Below are 16161 nucleotides of genomic sequence, written 5' to 3' on the forward strand. Positions count from 1 at the left end.
GTATCTTTTGGCTGTTTTTGCCGGGCGCCTTTCGCAGCGCTGCTCCAAAAATGCGAACGTCTGCAGATAGCTCGCAGGCAGAAAGAGCTAGCCTGGAAAGCTGTTGCTCAGCCTCATCTGCCCATGGCACTGCTCGCACAGAGGCACAGAGACTGGGGCTGCTTGCCTGTCTTGTCCCCTCAAACTTCAAACGTAAGTCTGGTGTTCCGTGCCGGGTGCTTCCGGCAGCGCTGCTCCGAAAATGCGAACGTCTGCAGATAGCTCGCAGGCAGAAAGAGCTAGCCTGGAAAGTTGTTGCTCAGCCTCATCTGCCCATGGCACTGCTCGCACAGAGGCACAGAGACTGGGGCTGCTTACTTGTCTTGTCCCCTCAAACTTCAAACGTAGCTTAGGTGGTCCGTGCCGGGCGCCTCCGGCAGCCCTGCTCCGAAAATGCGAAGGTCTGCAGAGAGCTCGCAGGCAGAAAGAGCTAGCCTGGAAAGCTGTTGCTCAGCCTCATCTGCCCATGGCACTGCTCGCACAGAGGCACAGAGACTGGGGCTGCGTGCTTGTCTTGCCCCCTCAAACTTCAAACGTAGCTTAGGTGGTCCGTGCCGGGCGCCTCCGGCAGCCCTGCTCCGAAAATGCGAACGTCTGCAGATAGCTCGCAGGCAGAAAGAGCTAGCCTGCAAAGCTGTTGCTCAGCCTCATCTGCCCATGGCACTGCTCGCACAGAGGCACAGAGACTGGGGCTGCTTGCTTGTCTTGTCCCCTCAAACTTCAAACGTATTTTTTGGTTGTTTTTGCCGGGCGCCTTTGGCAGCGCTGCTCCAAAAATGCGAACGTCTGCAGATAGCTCGCAGGCAGAAAGAGCTAGCCTGGAAAGCTGTTGCTCAGCCTCATCTGCCCATGGCACTGCTCGCACAGAGGCACAGAGACTGGGGCTGCTTTCTTGTCTTGTCCCCTCAAACTTCAAACGTAGCTTAGGGGGTCCGTGCTGGGCGCCTCCGGCAGCCCTGCTCCGAAAATGCAAACGTCTGCAGATAGCTCGCAGCAAGAAAAATCTAGCCTGGAAAGATGTTGCTCAGCCTCATCTGGCCATGGCACTGCTCGCACAGAGGCACAGTGACTGGGGCTGCTTGCTTGTCTTGCCCCCTCAAACTTCAAACGTAGATTAGGTGGTCTGTGATGGGCGCCTCCGGCAGCCCTGCTCCGAAAATGCGAACGTCTGCAGATAGCTCGCATCCAGAAAGAGCTAGCCTGGAAAGCTGTTGCTCAGCCTCATCTGCCCATGGCACTGCTCGCACAGAGGCACAGAGACTGGGGCTGCTTGCTTGTCTTGCCCCCTCAAACTTCAAACGTAGCTTAGGTGGTCCGTGCCGGGCGCCTCCGGGAGCCCTGCTCCGAAAATGCAAACGTCTGCAGATAGCTCGCAGGCAGAAAAATCTAGCCTGGAAAGCTGTTGCTCAGCCTCATCTGCCCATGGCACTGCTCGCACAGAGGCACAGAGACTGGGGCTGCTTGCTTGTCTTGCCCCCTCAAACTTCAAACGTATCTTTTGGCTGTTTGTGCCGGGCGCCTTTGGCAGCACTGCTCCGAAAATGCGAACGTCTGCAGATAGCTCGCAGGCAGAAAGAGCTAGCCTGGAAAGCTGTTGCTCAGCCTCATCTGCCCATGGCACTGCTCGCACAGAGGCACAGAGACTGGGGCTGCTTGCTTGTCTTGCCCCCTCAAACTTCAAACGTAGCTTAGGTGGTCCGTGCCGGGCGCCTCCGGGAGCCCTGCTCTGAAAATGCAAACGTCTGCAGATAGCTCGCAGGCAGAAAAATCTAGCCTGGAAAGCTGTTGCTCAGCCTCATCTGCCCATGGCACTGCTCGCACAGAGGCACAGTGACTGGGGCTGCTTGCTTGTCTTGCTCACTCAAACTTCAAACGTAGCTTAGGTGGTCTGTGATGGGCGCCTCCGGCAGCCCTGCTCCGAAAATGCGAACGTCTGCAGATAGCTTGCAGGCAGAAAGAGCTAGCCTGGAAAGCTGTTGCTCAGCCTCATCTGCCCATGGCACTGCTCGCACAGAGGCACAGAGACTGGGGCTGCTTGCTTGTCTTGTCCCCTCAAACTTCAAACGTAGCTTAGGTGGTCCGTGCCGGGCGCCTCCGGCAGCCCTGCTCCGAAAATGCGAACGTCTGCAGATAGCTCGCAGGCAGAAAGAGCTAGCCTGGAAAGCTGTTGCTCAGCCTCATCTGCCCATGGCACTGCTCGCACAGAGGCACAGAGACTGGGGCTGCTTGCCTGTCTTGCCCTCTCAAACTTCAAACGTAAGTTTGGTGTTCCGTGCCGGGTGCTTGCGGCAGCGCTGCTCCGAAAATGCGAACGTCTGCAGATAGCTCGCAGGCAGAAAGAGCTAGCCTGGAAAGTTGTTGCTCAGCCTCATCTGCCCATGGCACGGCTCGCACAGAGGCACAGAGACTGGGGCTGCTTACTTGTCTTGTCCCCTCAAACTTCAAACGTAGCTTAGGTGGTCCGTGCCGGGCGCATCCGGCAGCCCTGCTCTTAAAATGCGAACGTCTGCAGATATCTCTCAGCCAGAAAGAGCTAGCCTGGAAAGCTGTTGCTCAGCCTCATCTGCCCATGGCACTGCTCGCACAGAGGCACAGAGACTGGGGCTGCTTGCTTGTCTTGCCCACTCAAACTTCAAACGTATCTTTTGGCTGTTTTTGCCGGGCGCCTTTCGCAGCGCTGCTCCAAAAATGCGAACGTCTGCAGATAGCTCGCAGGCAGAAAGAGCTAGCCTGGAAAGCTGTTGCTCAGCCTCATCTGCCCATGGCACTGCTCGCACAGAGGCACAGAGACTGGGGCTGCTTGCCTGTCTTGTCCCCTCAAACTTCAAACGTAAGTCTGGTGTTCCGTGCCGGGTGCTTCCGGCAGCGCTGCTCCGAAAATGCGAACGTCTGCAGATAGCTCGCAGGCAGAAAGAGCTAGCCTGGAAAGTTGTTGCTCAGCCTCATCTGCCCATGGCACTGCTCGCACAGAGGCACAGAGACTGGGGCTGCTTACTTGTCTTGTCCCCTCAAACTTCAAACGTAGCTTAGGTGGTCCGTGCCGGGCGCCTCCGGCAGCCCTGCTCCGAAAATGCGAAGGTCTGCAGAGAGCTCGCAGGCAGAAAGAGCTAGCCTGGAAAGCTGTTGCTCAGCCTCATCTGCCCATGGCACTGCTCGCACAGAGGCACAGAGACTGGGGCTGCGTGCTTGTCTTGCCCCCTCAAACTTCAAACGTAGCTTAGGTGGTCCGTGCCGGGCGCCTCCGGCAGCCCTGCTCCGAAAATGCGAACGTCTGCAGATAGCTCGCAGGCAGAAAGAGCTAGCCTGCAAAGCTGTTGCTCAGCCTCATCTGCCCATGGCACTGCTCGCACAGAGGCACAGAGACTGGGGCTGCTTGCTTGTCTTGTCCCCTCAAACTTCAAACGTATTTTTTGGTTGTTTTTGCCGGGCGCCTTTGGCAGCGCTGCTCCAAAAATGCGAACGTCTGCAGATAGCTCGCAGGCAGAAAGAGCTAGCCTGGAAAGCTGTTGCTCAGCCTCATCTGCCCATGGCACTGCTCGCACAGAGGCACAGAGACTGGGGCTGCTTTCTTGTCTTGTCCCCTCAAACTTCAAACGTAGCTTAGGGGGTCCGTGCTGGGCGCCTCCGGCAGCCCTGCTCCGAAAATGCAAACGTCTGCAGATAGCTCGCAGCAAGAAAAATCTAGCCTGGAAAGATGTTGCTCAGCCTCATCTGGCCATGGCACTGCTCGCACAGAGGCACAGTGACTGGGGCTGCTTGCTTGTCTTGCCCCCTCAAACTTCAAACGTAGATTAGGTGGTCTGTGATGGGCGCCTCCGGCAGCCCTGCTCCGAAAATGCGAACGTCTGCAGATAGCTCGCATCCAGAAAGAGCTAGCCTGGAAAGCTGTTGCTCAGCCTCATCTGCCCATGGCACTGCTCGCACAGAGGCACAGAGACTGGGGCTGCTTGCTTGTCTTGCCCCCTCAAACTTCAAACGTAGCTTAGGTGGTCCGTGCCGGGCGCCTCCGGGAGCCCTGCTCCGAAAATGCAAACGTCTGCAGATAGCTCGCAGGCAGAAAAATCTAGCCTGGAAAGCTGTTGCTCAGCCTCATCTGCCCATGGCACTGCTCGCACAGAGGCACAGAGACTGGGGCTGCTTGCTTGTCTTGCCCCCTCAAACTTCAAACGTATCTTTTGGCTGTTTGTGCCGGGCGCCTTTGGCAGCACTGCTCCGAAAATGCGAACGTCTGCAGATAGCTCGCAGGCAGAAAGAGCTAGCCTGGAAAGCTGTTGCTCAGCCTCATCTGCCCATGGCACTGCTCGCACAGAGGCACAGAGACTGGGGCTGCTTGCTTGTCTTGCCCCCTCAAACTTCAAACGTAGCTTAGGTGGTCCGTGCCGGGCGCCTCCGGGAGCCCTGCTCTGAAAATGCAAACGTCTGCAGATAGCTCGCAGGCAGAAAAATCTAGCCTGGAAAGCTGTTGCTCAGCCTCATCTGCCCATGGCACTGCTCGCACAGAGGCACAGTGACTGGGGCTGCTTGCTTGTCTTGCTCACTCAAACTTCAAACGTAGCTTAGGTGGTCTGTGATGGGCGCCTCCGGCAGCCCTGCTCCGAAAATGCGAACGTCTGCAGATAGCTTGCAGGCAGAAAGAGCTAGCCTGGAAAGCTGTTGCTCAGCCTCATCTGCCCATGGCACTGCTCGCACAGAGGCACAGAGACTGGGGATGCTTGCTTGTCTTGTCCCCTCAAACTTCAAACGTAGCTTAGGTGGTCCGTGCCCGGCGCCTTCGGCAGCCTGCTCCGAAAATGCGAACGTCTGCAGATAGCTCGCAGGCAGAAAGAGCTAGCCTGGAAAGCTGTTGCTCAGCCTCATCTGCCCATGGCACTGCTCGCACAGAGGCACAGAGACTGGGGCTGCTTGCTTGTCTTGCCCCCTCAAACTTAAAACGTATTTTTGGCTGTTTGTGCCGGGCGCCTTTGGCAGCCCTGCTCCGAAAATGCGAACGTCTGCAGATAGCTCGCAGGCAGAAAGAGCTAGCCTGGAAAGCTGTTACTCAGCCTCATCTGCCCATGGCACTGCTCGCACAGAGGCACAGAGACTGGGGCTGCTTGATTGTCTTGCCCCCTCAAACTTCAAACGTAGCTTAGGTGGTCCGTGCCGGGCGCTTCCGGCAGCCCTGCTCCGAAAATGCAAAGGTCTGCAGAGAGCTCGCAGGCAGAAAGAGCTAGCCTGGAAAGCTGTTGCTCAGCCTCATCTGCCCATGGCACTGCTCGCACAGAGGCACAGAGACTGGGGCTGCTTGCTTGTTTTGCCACCTCAAACTTCAAACGTAGCTTAGGTGGTCCGTTCCGGGCGCCTCCGGCAGCCTGCTCCGAAAATGCGAACGTCTGCAGATAGCTCGAAGGCAGAAAGAGCTAGCCTGGAAAGCTGTTGCTCAGCCTCATCTGCCCATGGCACTGCTCGCACAGAGGCACAGAGACTGGGGCTGCTTGCTTGTCTTGCCCCCTCAAACTTCAAACGTATCTTTTGGCTGTTTTTGCCGGGCGCCTTTGGCAGCACTGCTCCGAAAATGCGAACGTCTGCAGATAGCTCGCAGGCAGAAAGAGCTAGCCTGGAAAGCTGTTGCTCAGCCTCATCTGCCCATGGCACTGCTCGCACAGAGGCACAGAGACTGGGGCTGCTTGCTTGTCTTGCCCCCTCAAACTTCAAACGTAGCTTAGGTGGTCCGTGCCGGGCGCCTCCGGGAGCCCTGCTCTGAAAATGCAAACGTCTGCAGATAGCTCGCAGGCAGAAAAATCTAGCCTGGAAAGCTGTTGCTCAGCCTCATCTGCCCATGGCACTGCTCGCACAGAGGCACAGTGACTGGGGCTGCTTGCTTGTCTTGCCCACTCAAACTTCAAACGTAGCTTAGGTGGTCTGTGATGGGCGCCTCCGGCAGCCCTGCTCCGAAAATGCGAACGTCTGCAGATAGCTTGCAGGCAGAAAGAGCTAGCCTGGAAAGCTGTTGCTCAGCCTCATCTGCCCATGGCACTGCTCGCACAGAGGCACAGAGACTGGGGCTGCTTGCTTGTCTTGCCCCCTCAAACTTAAAAAGTATTTTTGGCTGTTTGTGCCGGGCGTCTTTGGCAGCCCTGCTCCGAAAATGCGAACGTCTGCAGATAGCTCGCAGGCAGAAAGAGCTAGCCTGGAAAGCTGTTGCTCAGCCTCATCTGCCCATGGCACTGCTCGCACAGAGGCACAGAGACTGGGGCTGCTTGATTGTCTTGCCCCCTCAAACTTCAAACGTAGCTTAGGTGGTCCGTGCCGGGCGCTTCCGGCAGCCCTGCTCCGAAAATGCGAAGGTCTGCAGAGAGCTCGCAGGCAGAAAGAGCTAGCCTGGAAAGCTGTTGCTCAGCCTCATCTGCCCATGGCACTGCTCGCACAGAGGCACAGAGACTGGGGCTGCTTGCTTGTTTTGCCACCTCAAACTTCAAACGTAGCTTAGGTGGTCCGTTCCGGGCGCCTCCGGCAGCCTGCTCCGAAAATGCGAACGTCTGCAGATAGCTCGAAGGCAGAAAGAGCTAGCCTGGAAAGCTGTTGCTCAGCCTCATCTGCCCATGGTACTGCTCGCACACATGCACAGAGACTGGGGCTGCTTGCTTGTCTTGCCCCCTCAAAATTCAAACGTATCTTTTGGCTGTTTGTGCCGGGCGCCTTTGGCAGCCCTGCTCCGAAAATGCGAACGTCTGCAGATAGCTCGCAGGCAGAAAGAGCTAGCCTGGAAAGCTGTTGCTCAGCCTCATCTGCCCATGGCACTGCTCACACAGAGGCACAGAGACTGGGGCTGCTTGATTGTCTTGCCCCCTCAAACTTCAAACGTAACTTTTGGCTGTTTGTGCCGGGCGCCTTTGGCAGCCCTGCTCCGAAAATGCGAACGTCTGCAGATAGCTCGCAGCCAGAAAGAGCTAGCCTGGAAAGCTGTTGCTCAGCCTCATCTGCCCATGGCACTGCTCGCACAGAGGCACAGAGACTGGGGGTGCTTGCTTGTCTTGCCCCCTCAAACTTCAAATGTAGCTTAGGTGGCCCGTGCCGGGCGCCTCCGTCAGCCCTGCTCCGAAAATGCGAACGTATGCAGATAGCTCGCAGGCAGAAAGAGCTAGCCTGGAAAGCTGTTGCTCAGCCTCATCTGCCCATGGCACTGCTCGCACAGACAGAGGCACAGAGACTGGGGCTGCTTGCTTGTCTTGTCCCCTCAAACTTCAAACGTAGCTTAGGTGGTCCGTGCCGGGCGCTTCCGGCAGCCCTGCTTCGAAAAAGCCAACGTCTGCAGATAGCTCGCAGCCAGAAAGAGCTAGCCTGGAAAGCTGTTGCTCAGCCTCATCTGCCCATGGCACTGCTCGCACAGAGGCACAGAGACTGGGGCTGCTTGCTTGTCTTGCCCCCTCAAACTTCAAATGTAGCTTAGGTGGCCCGTGCCGGGCGCCTCCGTCAGCCCTGCTCCGAAAATGCGAACGTATGCAGATAGCTCGCAGGCAGAAAGAGCTAGCCTGGAAAGCTGTTGCTCAGCCTCATCTGCCCATGGCACTGCTCGCACAGACAGAGGCACAGAGACTGGGGCTGCTTGCTTGTCTTGTCCCCTCAAACTTCAAACGTAGCTTAGGTGGTCCGTGCCGGGCGCTTCCGGCAGCCCTGCTTCGAAAAAGCCAACGTCTGCAGATAGCTCGCAGCCAGAAAGAGCTAGCCTGGAAAGCTGTTGCTCAGCCTCATCTGCCCATGGCACTGCTCGCACAGAGGCACAGAGACTGGGGCTGCTTGCTTGTTTTGCCCCCTCAAACTTCAAACGTAGCTTAGGTGGTCCGTTCCGGGCGCCTCCGGCAGCCTGCTCCGAAAATGCGAACGTCTGCAGATAGCTTGAAGGCAGAAAGAGCTAGCCTGGAAAGCTGTTGCTCAGCCTCATCTGCCCATGGCACTGCTCGCACAGAGGCACAGAGACTGGGGCTGCTTGCTTGTCTTGCCCCCTCAAACTTCAAACGTAGCTTAGGTGGTCCGTGCGGGGCGCCTCCGGGAGCCCTGCTCTGAAAATGCAAACGTCTGCAGATAGCTCGCAGGCAGAAAAATCTAGCCTGGAAAGCTGTTGCTCAGCCTCATCTGCCCATGGCACTGCTCGCACAGAGGCACAGAGACTGGGGCTGCTTGCTTGTCTTGCCCCCTCAAACTTCAAACGTAGCTTTGGTGTTCCGTGCCGGGCGCTTCCGGCAGCCCTGCTCCGAAAATGCGAACGTCTGCAGATAGCTCGCAGGCAGAAAGAGCTAGCCTGGAAAGCTGTTGCTCAGCCTCATCTGCCCATGGCACTGCTCACACAGAGGCACAGAGACTGGGGCTGCTTGATTGTCTTGCCCCCTCAAACTTCAAACGTAACTTTTGGCTGTTTGTGCCGGGCGCCTTTGGCAGCCCTGCTCCGAAAATGCGAACATCTGCAGATAGCTCGCAGGCAGAAAGAGCTAGCCTGGAAAGCTGTTGCTCAGCCTCATCTGCCCATGGCACTGCTCGCACAGAGGCACAGAGACTGGGGCTGCTTGCTTGTCTTGCCCCCTCAAACTTCAAATGTAGCTTAGGTGGCCCGTGCCGGGCGCCTCCGTCAGCCCTGCTCCGAAAATGCGAACGTATGCAGATAGCTGGCAGCCAGAAGGGGCTAGCCTGGAAAGCTGTTGCTCAGCCTCATCTGCCCATGGCACTGCTCGCACAGACAGAGGCACAGAGACTGGGGCTGCTTGCTTGTCTTGTCCCCTCAAACTTCAAACGTAGCTTAGGTGGTCCGTGCCGGGCGCTTCCGGCAGCCCTGCTTCGAAAAAGCCAACGTCTGCAGATAGCTCGCAGCCAGAAAGAGCTAGCCTGGAAAGCTGTTGCTCAGCCTCATCTGCCCATGGCACTGCTCGCACAGAGGCACAGAGACTGGGGCTGCTTGCTTGTCTTGTCCCCTCAAACTTCAAACGTAGCTTAGGTGGTCCGTGCCGGGTGCCTCCGGCAGTCCTGCTCTGAAAATGCGAACGTCTGCAGATAGCTCGCAGGCAGAAAGAGCTAGCCTGGAAAGCTGTTGCTCAGCCTCATCTGCCCATGGCACTGCTCGCACAGAGGCACAGAGACTGGGGCTGCTTTCTTGTCTTGTTCCCTCAAACTTCAAACGTATCTTTTGGCTGTTTGTGCCGGGCGCCTTTGGCAGCACTGCTCCGAAAATGCGAACGTCTGCAGATAGCTCGCAGGCAGAAAGAGCTAGCCTGGAAAGCTGTTGCTCAGCCTCATCTGCCCATGGCACTGCTCGCACAGAGGCACAGAGACTGGGGCTGCTTGCTTGTCTTGCCCCCTCAAACTTCAAACGTAGCTTAGGTGGTCCGTGCCGGGCGCCTCCGGGAGCCCTGCTCTGAAAATGCAAACGTCTGCAGATAGCTCGCAGGCAGAAAAATCTAGCCTGGAAAGCTGTTGCTCAGCCTCATCTGCCCATGGCACTGCTCGCACAGAGGCACAGTGACTGGGGCTGCTTGCTTGTCTTGCCCACTCAAACTTCAAACGTAGCTTAGGTGGTCTGTGATGGGCGCCTCCGGCAGCCCTGCTCTGAAAATGCGAACGTCTGCAGATAGCTTGCAGGCAGAAAGAGCTAGCCTGGAAAGCTGTTGCTCAGCCTCATCTGCCCATGGCACTGCTCGCACAGAGGCACAGAGACTGGGGATGCTTGCTTGTCTTGTCCCCTCAAACTTCAAACGTAGCTTAGGTGGTCCGTGCCGGGCGCCTTCGGCAGCCTGCTCCGAAAATGCGAACGTCTGCAGATAGCTCGCAGGCAGAAAGACCTAGCCTGGAAAGCTGTTGCTCAGCCTCATCTGCCCATGGCACTGCTCGCACAGAGGCACAGAGACTGGGGCTGCTTGCTTGTCTTGCCCCCTCAAACTTAAAACGTATTTTTGGCTGTTTGTGCCGGGCGCCTTTGGCAGCCCTGCTCCGAAAATGCGAACGTCTGCAGATAGCTCGCAGGCAGAAAGAGCTAGCCTGGAAAGCTGTTGTTCAGCCTCATCTGCCCATGGCACTGTTCGCACAGAGGCACAGAGACTGGGGCTGCTTGATTGTCTTGCCCCCTCAAACTTCAAACGTAGCTTAGGTGGTCCGTGCCGGGCGCTTCCGGCAGCCCTGCTCCGAAAATGCGAAGGTCTGCAGAGAGCTCGCAGGCAGAAAGAGCTAGCCTGGAAAGCTGTTGCTCAGCCTCATCTGCCCATGGCACTGCTCGCACAGAGGCACAGAGACTGGGGCTGCTTGCTTGTTTTGCCACCTCAAACTTCAAACGTAGCTTAGGTGGTCCGTTCCGGGCGCCTCCGGCAGCCTGCTCCGAAAATGCGAACGTCTGCAGATAGCTCGAAGGCAGAAAGAGCTAGCCTGGAAAGCTGTTGCTCAGCCTCATCTGCCCATGGCACTGCTCGCACAGAGGCACAGAGACTGGGGCTGCTTGCTTGTCTTGCCCCCTCAAAATTCAAACGTATCTTTTGGCTGTTTGTGCCGGGCGCCTTTGGCAGCCCTGCTCCGAAAATGCGAACGTCTGCAGATAGCTCGCAGGCAGAAAGAGCTAGCCTGGAAAGCTGTTGCTCAGCCTCATCTGCCCATGGCACTGCTCGCACAGAGGCACAGAGACTGGGGCTGCTTGCTTGTCTTGCCCCCTCAAACTTCAAACGTAGCTTTGGTGTTCCGTGCCGGGCGCTTCCGGCAGCCCTGCTCCAAAAATGCGAACGTCTGCAGATAGCTCGCAGGCAGAAAGAGCTAGCCTGGAAAGCTGTTGCTCAGCCTCATCTGCCCATGGCACTGCTCACACAGAGGCACAGAGACTGGGGCTGCTTGCTTGTCTTGCCCCCTCAAACTTCAAACGTAGCTTAGGTGGTCCGTGCCGGGCGCCTCCGGGAGCCCTGCTCCGAAAATGCAAACGTCTGCAGATAGCTCGCAGCCAGAAAAATCTAGCCTGGAAAGCTGTTGCTCAGCCTCATCTGCCCATGGCACTGCTCGCACAGAGGCACAGTGACTGGGGCTGCTTGCTTGTCTTGCCCCCTCAAACTTCAAACGTATCTTTTGGCTGTTTGTGCCGGGCGCCTTTGGCAGCACTGCTCCGAAAATGCGAACGTCTGCAGATAGCTCGCAGGCAGAAAGAGCTAGCCTGGAAAGCTGTTGCTCAGCCTCATCTGCCCATGGCACTGCTCGCACAGAGGCACAGTGACTGGGGCTGCTTGCTTGTCTTGCCCACTCAAACTTCAAACGTAGCTTAGGTGGTCTGTGATGGGCGCCTCCGGCAGCCCTGCTCCGAAAATGCGAACGTCTGCAGATAGCTTGCAGGCAGAAAGAGCTAGCCTGGAAAGCTGTTCCTCAGCCTCATCTGCCCATGGCACTGCTCGCACAGAGGCACAGAGACTGGGGATGCTTGCTTGTCTTGTCCCCTCAAACTTCAAACGTAGCTTAGGTGGTCCGTGCCGGGCGCCTTCGGCAGCCTGCTCCGAAAATGCGAACGTCTGCAGATAGCTCGCAGGCAGAAAGACCTAGCCTGGAAAGCTGTTGCTCAGCCTCATCTGCCCATGGCACTGCTCGCACAGAGGCACAGAGACTGGGGCTGCTTGCTTGTCTTGCCCCCTCAAACTTAAAACGTATTTTTGGCTGTTTGTGCCGGGCGCCTTTGGCAGCCCTGCTCCGAAAATGCGAACGTCTGCAGATAGCTCGCAGGCAGAAAGAGCTAGCCTGGAAAGCTGTTGCTCAGCCTCATCTGCCCATGGCACTGCTCGCACAGAGGCACAGAGACTGGGGCTGCTTGCTTGTCTTGTCCCAACATACTTCAAAAGTAGCTTAGGTGGTCCGTGCCGGGCGCATCCGGCAGCCCTGCTCCGAAAATGCGAACGTCTGCAGATAGCTCGCAGCCAGAAAGAGCTAGCCTGGAAAGCTGTTGCTCAGCCTCATCTGCCCATGGCACTGCTCGCACAGAGGCACAGAGACTGGGGCTGCTTGCTTGTCTTCTCCCCTCAAACTTCAAACGTAGCTTAGGTGGTCCGTGCCGGGCGCTTCCGGCAGCCCTGCTCCGAAAATGCGAACATCTGCAGATAGCTTGCAGGCAGAAAGAGCTAGCCTGGAAAGCTGTTGCTCAGCCTCATCTGCCCATGGCACTGCTCGCACAGAGGCACAGTGACTGGGGCTGCTTGCTTGTCTTGCCCACTCAAACTTCAAACGTAGCTTAGGTGGTCTGTGATGGGCGCCTCCGGCAGCCCTGCTCCGAAAATGCGAACGTCTGCAGATAGCTCGCAGCCAGAAAGAGCTAGCCTGGAAAGCTGTTGCTCAGCCTCATCTGCCCATGGCACTGCTCGCACAGAGGCACAGAGACTGGGGATGCTTGATTGTCTTGTCCCCTCAAACTTCTAACGTAGCTTAGGTGGTCCGTGCCCGGCGCCTTCGGCAGCCTGCTCCGAAAATGCGAACGTCTGCAGATAGCTCGCAGGCAGAAAGAGCTAGCCTGGAAAGCTGTTGCTCAGCCTCATCTGCCCATGGCACTGCTCGCACAGAGGCACAGAGACTGGGGCTGCTTGCTTGTCTTGTCCCCTCAAACTTAAAACGTATCTTTTGGCTGTTTGTGCCGGGCGCCTTTGGCAGCCCTGCTCCGAAAATGCGAACGTCTGCAGATAGCTCGCAGGCAGAAAGAGCTAGCCTGGAAAGCTGTTGCTCAGCCTCATCTGCCCATGGCACTGCTCGCACAGAGGCACAGAGACTGGGGCTGCTTGCTTGTTTTGCCACCTCAAACTTCAAACGTAGCTTAGGTGGTCCGTTCCGGGCGCCTCCGGCAGCCTGCTCCGAAAATGCGAACGTCTGCAGATAGCTCGCAGCCAGAAAGAGCTAGCCTGGAAAGCTGTTGCTCAGCCTCATCTGCCCATGGCACTGCTCGCACAGAGGCACAGAGACTGGGGATGCTTGCTTGTCTTGTCCCCTCATACTTCAAACGTAGCTTAGGTGGTCCGTGCCGGGCGCATCCGGCAGCCCTGCTCCGAAAATGCGAACGTCTGCAGATAGCTCGCAGGCAGAAAGAGCTAGCCTGGAAAGCTGTTGCTCAGCCTCATCTGCCCATGGCACTGCTCGCACAGAGGCACAGAGACTGGGGCTGCTTGCTTGTCTTGCCCCCTCAAACTTCAAACGTAGCTTTGGTGTTCCGTGCCGGGCGCTTCCGGCAGCCCTGCTCCGAAAATGCGAACGTCTGCAGATAGCTCGCAGGCAGAAAGAGCTAGCCTGGAAAGCTGTTGCTCAGCCTCATCTGCCCATGGCACTGCTCGCACAGAGGCACAGAGACTGGGGCTGCTTGCTTGTCTTGTCCCCTCAAACTTAAAACGTATCTTTTGGCTGTTTGTGCCGGGCGCCTTTGGCAGCCCTGCTCCGAAAATGCGAACGTCTGCAGATAGCTCGCAGGCAGAAAGAGCTAGCCTGGAAAGCTGTTGCTCAGCCTCATCTGCCCATGGCACTGCTCGCACAGAGGCACAGAGACTGGGGCTGCTTGCTTGTTTTGCCACCTCAAACTTCAAACGTAGCTTAGGTGGTCCGTTCCGGGCGCCTCCGGCAGCCTGCTCCGAAAATGCGAACGTCTGCAGATAGCTCGCAGCCAGAAAGAGCTAGCCTGGAAAGCTGTTGCTCAGCCTCATCTGCCCATGGCACTGCTCGCACAGAGGCACAGAGACTGGGGATGCTTGCTTGTCTTGTCCCCTCATACTTCAAACGTAGCTTAGGTGGTCCGTGCCGGGCGCATCCGGCAGCCCTGCTCCGAAAATGCGAACGTCTGCAGATAGCTCGCAGGCAGAAAGAGCTAGCCTGGAAAGCTGTTGCTCAGCCTCATCTGCCCATGGCACTGCTCGCACAGAGGCACAGAGACTGGGGCTGCTTGCTTGTCTTGCCCCCTCAAACTTCAAACGTAGCTTTGGTGTTCCGTGCCGGGCGCTTCCGGCAGCCCTGCTCCGAAAATGCGAACGTCTGCAGATAGCTCGCAGGCAGAAAGAGCTAGCCTGGAAAGCTGTTGCTCAGCCTCATCTGCCCATGGCACTGCTCACACAGAGGCACAGAGACTGGGGCTGCTTGATTGTCTTGCCCCCTCAAACTTCAAACGTAACTTTTGGCTGTTTGTGCCGGGCGCCTTTGGCAGCCCTGCTCCGAAAATGCGAAGGTCTGCAGAGAGCTCGCAGCCAGAAAGAGCTAGCCTGGAAAGCTGTTGCTCAGCCTCATCTGCCCATGGCACTGCTCGCACAGAGGCACAGAGACTGGGGCTGCTTGCTTGTCTTGTCCCAACATACTTCAAAAGTAGCTTAGGTGGTCCGTGCCGGGCGCATCCGGCAGCCCTGCTCCGAAAATGCGAACGTCTGCAGATAGCTCGCAGCCAGAAAGAGCTAGCCTGGAAAGCTGTTGCTCAGCCTCATCTGCCCATGGCACTGCTCGCACAGAGGCACAGAGACTGGGGCTGCTTGATTGTCTTCTCCCCTCAAACTTCAAACGTAGCTTAGGTGGTCCGTTCCGGGCGCATCCGGCAGCCCTGCTCCGAAAATGCGAACATCTGCAGATAGCTCGCAGGCAGAAAGAGCTAGCCTGGAAAGCTGTTGCTCAGCCTCATCTGCCCATGGCACTGCTCGCACAGAGGCACAGTGACTGGGGCTGCTTGCTTGTCTTGCCCACTCAAACTTCAAACGTAGCTTAGGTGGTCTGTGATGGGCGCCTCCGGCAGCCCTGCTCCGAAAATGCGAACGTCTGCAGATAGCTCGCAGCCAGAAAGAGCTAGCCTGGAAAGCTGTTGCTCAGCCTCATCTGCCCATGGCACTGCTCGCACAGAGGCACAGAGACTGGGGATGCTTGATTGTCTTGTCCCCTCAAACTTCTAACGTAGCTTAGGTGGTCCGTGCCCGGCGCCTTCGGCAGCCTGCTCCGAAAATGCGAACGTCTGCAGATAGCTCGCAGGCAGAAAGAGCTAGCCTGGAAAGCTGTTGCTCAGCCTCATCTGCCCATGGCACTGCTCGCACAGAGGCACAGAGACTGGGGCTGCTTGCTTGTCTTGTCCCCTCAAACTTAAAACGTATCTTTTGGCTGTTTGTGCCGGGCGCCTTTGGCAGCCCTGCTCCGAAAATGCGAACGTCTGCAGATAGCTCGCAGGCAGAAAGAGCTAGCCTGGAAAGCTGTTGCTCAGCCTCATCTGCCCATGGCACTGCTCGCACAGAGGCACAGAGACTGGGGCTGCTTGCTTGTTTTGCCTCCTCAAACTTCAAACGTAGCTTAGGTGGTCCGTTCCGGGCGCCTCCGGCAGCCTGCTCCGAAAATGCGAACGTCTGCAGATAGCTCGAAGGCAGAAAGAGCTAGCCTGGAAAGCTGTTGCTCAGCCTCATCTGCCCATGGCACTGCTCGCACAGAGGCACAGAGACTGGGGCTGCTTGCTTGTCTTGCCCCCTCAAAATTCAAACGTATCTTTTGGCTGTTTGTGCCGGGCGCCTTTGGCAGCCCTGCTCCGAAAATGCGAACGTCTGCAGATAGCTCGCAGGCAGAAAGAGCTAGCCTGGAAAGCTGTTGCTCAGCCTCATCTGCCCATGGCACTGCTCACACAGAGGCACAGAGACAGGGGCTGCTTGCTTGTCTTGCCCCCTCAAATTTCAAACGTAACTTTTGGCTGTTTGTGCCGGGCGCCTTTGGCAGCCCTGCTCCGAAAATGCGAACGTCTGCAGATAGCTCGCAGCCAGAAAGAGCTAGCCTGGAAAGCTGTTGCTCAGCTTCATCTGCCCATGGCACTGCTCGCACAGAGGCACAGAGACTGGGGATGCTTGCTTGTCTTGTCCCCTCATACTTCAAACGTAGCTTAGGTGGTCCGTGCCAGGCGCATCCGGCAGCCCTGCTCCGAAAATGCGAACGTCTGCAGATAGCTCGCAGGCAGAAAGAGCTAGCCTGGAAAGCTGTTGCTCAGCCTCATCTGCCCATGGCACTGCTCGCACAGAGGCACAGAGACTGGGGCTGCTTGCTTGTCTTGCCCCCTCAAACTTCAAACGTAGCTTAGGTGGTCCGTGCCGGGCGCCTCCGGGAGCCCTGCTCTGAAAATGCAAACGTCTGCAGATAGCTCGCAGGCAGAAAAATCTAGCCTGGAAA

Source organism: Opisthocomus hoazin, chromosome 13 (assembly GCF_030867145.1).
Source record: "Opisthocomus hoazin isolate bOpiHoa1 chromosome 13, bOpiHoa1.hap1, whole genome shotgun sequence".
Lineage (NCBI taxonomy): Eukaryota > Metazoa > Chordata > Aves > Opisthocomiformes > Opisthocomidae > Opisthocomus > Opisthocomus hoazin.